General features: G+C 36.2%; 1 long non-coding RNA gene across 1 annotated transcript in view; it reads left to right on the top strand.

Moving 5' to 3' along the window:
- Positions 1–7,622, top strand: part of LOC103661352 — a 32,947-nt gene extending 25,325 nt beyond the window's left edge. The window contains exon 3 of the long non-coding RNA XR_568039.1: positions 7,137–7,622. This is a non-coding gene — a long non-coding RNA (uncharacterized LOC103661352). The remainder of the gene's footprint in view (positions 1–7,136) is intronic.
- The last annotated feature ends 1,181 nt before the right edge of the window (positions 7,623–8,803 follow it).

Raw genomic sequence — 8,803 nt, forward strand, 5'->3', positions numbered from 1 at the left:
ACAAATAACAGAAATAAAGATTCTGGTTCATAAGTTTATAAATAACCAATTGTGGTGTTAAAGGCTAAATACATTTACACATGTGTGGTCACATTGCTTTTTGTTTGCCGACCTCATTTTATATAACCTGGGCCAACAAAACCAACAAGAGAGGAAACACACAGGTATAAGGTCAATTCAAGGGTTCAACGAAGTGCTCCAAATGATAGAATCAGCAGATAAAATGCTTCACAGGTTGCTAAGATACCTTAATCTGGGAAAAGAATCAGAATTAAGTTTTTGTTAAGAGGTTTATCATTCCCTATCCTGATCCTTTGATAGAGATAGTCTATAGGAATCTTAGCTTAGCAATTATATGGCTGGTGTAATTGGGAAAAAAGTTAGAAAAGGGGTTTGAACAGAAAGATAATAGTTTAAGAATTTGAGAAGTCACTTGGGGAGAGTTAGGTCATCTTGAAATTGCTTTAGGCAAGTTTAAGCTGTTTAGAAGATTTTCTCTTTGTGAAAGGAGAAAACTAAGCAATAATATTCTCCTCTGTGGTTTTGCACCTGATGGGCTAGTACTGGTTGAGTGAAACAGTTATAAAATCTCTTTAAGAATAAAGTGATATTAATGAATCTTGTTTTCATCTGCCCTTTGTAAAAAATTCTGGTTTTGCATGTTGTTCATGCTGCTACCCACTTCAAGCTCTTTAATTTGCTTTTTACTTGGAAAAGGAAAAAGAGGCTATTTCAGTCCTCATTCATTCAAAGCAGTATCAACAGAAAAAATATGCAACCAAAATGCATGTTTTGAAGATTTTTTATAAATTTTCATAAACCTATTAAAAAATTGTAAAATGAAGAACCTTCCCACACCCTTTATTCAGATTTAATTACTTACAACTTCCCCCATTTGCTAGTTATTCTTTCTCTATTTCTCTCAATAGTGGATGGGAGACAGAGATTTCTCTCAATAGATGAATGAGAGAAAGAAACAGAAGAGACAGATAGGAGTGTATTTCTTTGTGAAAGTGAGTGGCAGACATGGTGGCGTTCCATCTCTAATGTTTCATTGTGTATTTCCTGAGAACGAAGACGTTCTCATGCATAATCACAGCACAAAATCAAGACATTTAACATTTATACGGTATTATGGTCTAATCTAATCCACAATCTATATTCAAAGTGTGTCAATTCTTCCAATAAAATACTATATATACAGATTATAAGTTCTTATAAATCCAGGATCCATTCCGGAATGTAACATTACCTTTAGATATGGTACCTTTTTAATCTCTTTTAATCTGGAATATTTCCTCAGTCTTTATTTGTCATATATGACCTTGACATTTTTGAAGAATACAGGCCCTGTTTTCTAATAACCATCGAGATGTATAATATATGAAATACAAATGGAGTTACACAGCTGTTTCCATTGAGAAGGATTGGAGATAATCATACCCAAATAATAAGGTGCACACATAGCACCCAGATCTTGGTTTCTAAATACCATTCCCCACTGAAAAGAACCACAGTTCTTTGGAGAAACAGCTGATTATGATACTGGAGCTTATATTCTACTGGAGCAGGAAAAATAAATAAGAAACAGTTATATTACACAAGGTAATTACAGACTTGAGAGTTGTTATAATGAAATTAAGATGATATTATAATAATAGGTCAACTTTTGTTATAGTGGCTAGAGAAGGACTGCTTGAATAAGCACCATTTAAGTTGAGATCCAAAGAGGAGTAAAAAGGTTAGCCATGTGAAGAATGTAGGGAAGAAATTTCTAGGCATAAGAAACATAAAGTAAGAAGACCCTGATGTAGAAAGTGTTTGGTTTGGTCACTGAAGAGAGGAAGCCACTATGGCAGGAACATGGCACTGAGCACTACTAATGGAGTGGTGGGCACACTGAGGAGAATGTGCTTGTGACGTTAGATGCGGTTGGAAGGATAGGCAGGAGTTGTTAAACCAAGCGATTTGGATGCTATTCTTGGTTCAGTGGAAAAGTCTTGGCAAGATTTAATGTGGGTAGTGACATGACTTGCTTGATTCATGAGTTACAAGATCATTTTGGCTTTTTTGTTGGAAATAAACTAGAAAGGGTGTGAGAATGGAAGCAAAGAGACTAGATAGGAGACTACTGTGAAAACCCAAGCAAGACATAATGGTGGCCTGCACAAGGGTGCTGTCAACAGAGATTAAAATTATGGATGGATTTAGATTACATTTTCAAGGTGCAGAAATTAGGATTTATCTTAGATTAAATGTGTAAGGTGGCTGAGGGTAAGGAAAGGTCAAAGGGAGATGTCCAGGTTTCTATCTGGGGATCAAAGACAAGAAAATCAACAGCTCCATTCTGCACATAATTGTGAGATGGTTTAGACACCAGATGGAAATATGAAATCGATGGAGAAATTTACAAATTCTAAAGGTCCCATGGGATTTTCTTACCTTTTTTATGATATTAAGATATAATACCTAAATGAGAACATCTGCATCATTTCATCAAAAATGAAAAATTAAGGGAAATCTTAAGTCACCTTAAGATTTTCTGCAAATTGAAACAGCACTATGTGCTTAAGAAAGATGAAATATAGAGATTACCTGCAATGATTTAAGGGGGAAATTATGAGAAAAATTACTTTTCTAAGATGGTCTGAAGAGCGACAATTGAATAAAGGAGAATATAAGTTAAACATTAGGAATTTTCTGAGCAAGAGTAATTCAAATCAGGATATCTTTTAAGGGCTTATGAAAGCTCCTTCGACTGAGACATTAAAAATGAGACTACATAAAGCCTAGTTTTAAAAAGGAGAAAAAATATATTACAAAGGAGATGGAATAAATGTTCTAATAATGTTTTTAAAAGTATTATTAGTATTTATGAAACCAAATCCAGTGAGTTAAATGTTTCACCTTTTTCCAGGGTAACAACGATAGATCTTTGTGTAATTTCTTACAATTGGTGGAGGTGAAGTTAAATGGGCCAGTGTAATTTTTTAAATGTCATTTCTGGAAGTTTTTATAATTCTGAGCAGAAAATATTAAGCTGCATATCTCATAAAATGGGAATGTGCTAAAGAGAGGTAGGAAAAAATTAGTAATGTTCTGGAAAAAAAAAAAACAACAACTAGATTTGCCTTTATTTGAGTGAAGGCAAAAACAGATCTTGGAAGAGAATATGGTAACATTGAGCTTTAAAAAAAGGTAGTTGTTGTGAATCAATTAATTTGATCTTAATTGCAAAAAATTCTTTTAAAAAAATCTCTTAAATAGTGCATGTGAATATAATGTATTCTTTTTTTTTTAGGCTTATTTATTTATTTTAAAGAGAGAGATTGAGAGAGCATGAGTAGGGGGATGGGCAGAGGAAGAGAATCACAAGCTGATTCTCTGCTGAACTGGGTAGTCCGATGCAGTGCGCCATCTCGAGGCCCTGAGAGCATGACCTGAGCCAAAATCAAGAGTTGAAGGCTTAACCAACTGAGCCACCCAGGCACACCAGTATAATGTATTCTTAAAAAACTGATGCGTTATTTCCATTTTTAAGGTTAGATGCTGAGATTATATGCATTTATTATTCTCCTATTAATAATTCTACTTCTATTGAAAAGTTGTTTGGGATAAACTGTATTCTTGATACAGAGAATTGGTAATCTTTTCTTTTTTTTTTTTTTAAGATTTTTATTTATTTATTCGACAGAGATAGAGACAGCCAGCGAGAGAGGGAACACAAGCAGGGGGAGTGGGGGAGGAAGAAGCAGGCTCATAGCGGAGGAGCCTGATGTGGGGCTCGATCCCATAACGCCGGGATCACGCCCTGAGCCTAAGGCAGACGCTTAACCGCTGTGCCACCCAGGCACCCCAGTAATCTTTTCTTTATTGTACAAAGGCATTTAAAATATTTTTTCAGTGAAAATTGTTTTAATATACCATTTCTATGAAAGCAGTGATTTCAATTAGAAATAAGTGTGGCATTATTTATGTATTGATACCCCAATTTGTTTCCAAAAGGATTTGAAGCAGAGTGTAACATTATGAAGGTGGGAAGCAAAACATCTCTGCCATTATATACTATTCCACCTCAGTAAAAGGAGAGATGTAAGAGCCATTTAAATGCCATGAAGAAAAGCATGAGAAAAATCAATGCTGAAATGAGTAATTGAATGATGTTTGCAGGGGCTGAGTAGGTCATCATTAGGCATGACACGATTATAACAAAATTCCTAGGGTTATTCAACCTAATGCACATGGTATCCAGTAAGACTAGACATGCATTTACGACTTAGATTTACATAGTGCTTTAAAGAATCAGAATACAGTCATCAGGCTGATATAAAGTGGAGGAAAACAGAATAATCAAACCGTATGATAATACAGAGACAATGGGGGCGTTGGAATGCTGCAAATATAAGTAAGATCTTCTTGAGAATTTCAGGAAACTACTTTATGGCTAAAAGTGAGACCGCAGACCTTATAAAATAAAAGAAAAAGCAAAAAGAAACACAGCAAATAATGATGCTTGAGAGAGGTCTATGTCACATGCTTGCAACACAAAGTTCTACCTCGAGCGTAAGATACACGACCTTATCTAGTACATGCTGGCTGGTGCAGCACCCACGGGAGCCTTGTCTTAGCTCTCAAACCTTAGATCAGGTAACCAGAGCAGGGACCTCCACTTTGGGTGCTCTATCACGCTAGAAGCGTCCTCAGAATAGATTAGCATCTTTCCTCTCCTCTTTTTTTAAAATTTTAAATAAAAACTTTTTTAAAAAAGTCTTTTCTTCTTAATAATGTTAAACCCAGAAAATGAAAAGCAGAGCAATACCAAAGCATACTTCTCTAGTTCTATTTCAGTCATATTATATGTACCTGTCTATTTTCAAACCACGTCGTCTTAGGAAGGAGTTCTATGTTAGAAGAAGAAGAAGAAGAAGAAGAAGAAGAAGAAGAAGAAGAAGAAGAAGAAGAAGAAGAAGAAGAAGAAGAAGAAGAAGGAGAAGAAGAAGAAGAAGAAGAAGAAGAAGAAGAAGAAGAAGAAGAAGAAGAAGAAGAAGAAGAAGGGGAAGGGGAAGGGGAAGAAGAATAAGAAGAAAGGAAAGGAGGGAAGGAAGGAAGGAAGGAAGGAAGGAAGGAAGGAAGGAAGGAAGGAAGGAAAAAAAAAAGGTTGTAAAGGTTATATTGAATATTTCTAGTAATGCACAACCCATACCATCGTCATAAGGCAAACTATTCCACCGATGAATGGCCATAAATACTGGGAAAAACTACCCTGAGTGGTGTCAAAATGTCCTTCTCTGCAACTCTTGCCTATTGTTCCTCTTGCTTCCTTAGAGTACTTCAAGTAATATGTTTAATGTCTTCTCGAGCAAAAATTCTTCATATATTTGAAGAGAGTTATTACATTCTCAGACTTTGCTCATTTGTTTGAGAAAGAGAGAGTATGAGCAGGGAGAGGGGCAGAGGAAGAGGGAGAAGCAGACTCCCCGCTGAGCTGGGAGCCCAACATTGGGCTCCACCCCAGAAGACTGAGATCATGACCTGAGCCGAAGTCAGATGCTGAACCCACTGAGCCACCCAGGCACCCCAAAATAGTCTCACCTTTTTAAACCAATAGCATGTTGATTCTAGATCCCTCAACCACGCTGGCAGTCTTTCCTTGATACTCTCCAGTGCCTACTTCCTGCTGCAAACTGAATACATTGCACCAGATGTGTTTTCCCGTCATCTCCTTTAGGCACTCTTCTCTGACTGAAATCATATTAACAACAACAACAGCAAAAAGCAAGCAATTGGACCCCTTCAGTTTATCGTTGCTTTACTGAGTTTGCTGCCAACAAGAAATCCCTAATTCCTTTTTCTGTGACCTTTGAACACATAAATTTCCTACAACCTTTCCATATACACTCCATTTTCAAACTCACCTTCAGTCCTTTACATTCGACCCAGAAAATAGTTGTGTTTTTGTTTCATTCTAATTTGGTCTTCCAAGTCTATTCTTGTGTGCGCTCCTTCTCTATATCACTATTTCTCTCTTAGTCTGGGCTCCTCCATAATTGGACAGGCCCACCTTCGCTGTTTGCGATTAGAGCTCTCAGCCTACCCCTAGAAACCGTCCCCCGAGGATGTGCGGATACCCGGTGTTCCAATGCAGTACTACCAGCCAGCCCGCATCCTCTTTCCTGCAGGAATATAAGGAACTGCATTGTCAGACCACTGCTAGTATTATTACATTTTCTAGATGAAGAGCAATTAGCTTGCCACGAGTTGGAAAATGGATGTGTTTACCCAAGACTATGTATTTCATTGTTCTAATTACTTGAAAATTAGTGCAAAGTATTTCAGAATCTACATTTTCAGACTATGATCGGATTTACCTGGAGTATCTCTCAATCATCTTGTCCCTGATCTCTAGACCCAAAGTAATGTTAGAAGGATGTGAAATAAATTATTCTGGAGATGTACTTATACGAATAAAAATGGGAATATGTCCCATTTGTACTGTATATCTTTTAAACTGCTTTAAGGAGAATCGCAACTTGGTTATGGAGAGCAATAGAAAGGGTGAGTAAAATTGTTGCCATCCGACAAAAATCTTTCTCCAGATAAAGTAACCTTTAAAAACCTTTTCAAACTTTGGAAGAAAGGCTACCTAAATCAGAAAAAATCAAGCTTTCTTTGGAATGGATTTGATTTATGAATGTTATTCTAATAATTCATTATGTTGCCTTCTGACCTACAGGGCCTTAAAATGGAAATCTGAAAGTCACAATTCTATTTCCTGTTCAAATATTATTTTGTACTGGGCCCTGGCCAAAAATTAATTACAGCTTAAATTATAGTTAATTTATTTCTACCTATCTCAAGGTATATTAGAGTAATCAGGGAGGGCCGAAAAGATTAAATAGAGCAGAAAAGTATTATAAAAATGATGTTTTATGTGTTCTTATCATTATACACTGAACCATCTTTATGCATTTTTATAAATTATATTTATATGTCTAAATTACCCACATTTTATAGAATTCAGAATATGATTTTTATATCCTAAAAATAATTCCTGATGAAAACACGGAGTAAATTCAACTTTAAGAACATTAAAAAAAAAAAAAAAGTCTAAGCCATTTTATCATTTGTTATTTCAGCAGTTGTTGTAAACTCACCAGAGAGGAATATGGAGTTGCAACCATCCACTGTATTTTCAAGATGCTCAGCAACCACGAAATGAATTTCACATCAAGACCATAATGAGAAAAAAGATTCCTGAATAATTTCCTATTTCTTGAATTGGATATGAATAAACAGAGAAGGCAGATCATTTCTAAAAACAACACTTCATCCAATGGACTGAATCTTTACAATCTTTGTATTAGGAGCCAACATTTGAAAAAAAAGTATGCAATCATTTTGACATGTCCAGGCAATACTTATTTTGAATATAGTTCATTTCTTTCAGACAACAACAAACTCTGTTTAGTTTCGTTTTGTTTGTTTCACAAATTGAGTAAAATAGCAACCTTCCCAAATGAATAATAGCAACCTTCTCAAATTCGCGTATGAATTTGTTTCCAGAAAAAAAGGGCATTTTTGTTATCCCTTCAACATCTTCCAGCAGATCCTGTATAATTGTAGCTCTTAGCTCTGTGACCATCCACCAATATTTTTTCTCAGGACAACCCTCCCATCGGTTAAGTGAAAAACTTCACTTTTTTAGTTGTTGTTCATACTGTTAGTATTGGACTTAACACTTTGTGTATGGGTTAGTTGTCAATATACCTGTCTTTCCCGATAGACTGGAATCCAGTTGCCCACCTTCTTGATAAGGACATGTCATTTAATCTTTTTTTTTTAAGATTTTATTTATTTCTTTGACAGAGAGAGACAGCGAGAGAGGGAACACAAAGAAGTGGAGTGGGAGAGGGAGAAGCAGGCTTCCCGCCAAGCAAGGAACCCAATGCGGGGCTCGATCCCAGGACCCTGGGATCATGACCTGAGCCGAAGGCAGACGCTTAATGGCTGAGCCACCCAGGCGCCCCTCATTTAATCTTTTTAAGCCTCAAGTTCTCATGTATAATGTGGGGATAATGATGACATGTTCTCCATAGGGATAAAAAACCATCGAATCAAATAATGAATATAAAGTACTCACGATGGTGCCTGACATACCGTTAAGTGCTCAATACACATTTCTTGTTGTTACATGTAAAATATCTACTGTGCTTGACGCAGAGTAGATACTCAATAAATTCGAATTCAGGCCGTTCTTACCATTCTTTCCTTACTCTGTATCCCTTCAGTATTTATGGATTCAGGTAGTACTTAGTATACCACACTGGTTTGTCTTACTTTACATTGGAGTTCCCAAATACATTATGGTTCCCTTGTGTGTTCCTCTTTATACACAAAAAAAGTTATGTGGTAATATAAGTTTGATAAATGCAAGACAAATTTAAAGAGAGCCCTCAATTTCATTAATATGTTAATGGACATTATAAATCTCCAATAGCAGCTATGCAGCTTTCTTAATATCTACTTGACCAAATTTCACTTCCACCACCTTTCTTCAAAAACAGTCTCTCCAATGTTGCCCTATAATTTTTACCCACTTGCTTAGTTTTTAATGCCTTGAGACATTAGTTGCATATAGCGTCATCAAGGGAAATGATCGGATCTCTGATTGCCTTTCCATCTTTTTATAGCACACGAGTTGGTGACACGATGGGGATTTTATCTTTAAACATCACCCTGGCTTGTATATTTACACTGTTGACTGATGCAGCCACTCTTTCTCATCTGCTTCTTAGAACCAGCA

Source organism: Ursus maritimus, unplaced genomic scaffold (genome assembly GCF_017311325.1).
Source record: "Ursus maritimus isolate PB19 unplaced genomic scaffold, ASM1731132v1 scaffold_9, whole genome shotgun sequence".
Lineage (NCBI taxonomy): Eukaryota > Metazoa > Chordata > Mammalia > Carnivora > Ursidae > Ursus > Ursus maritimus.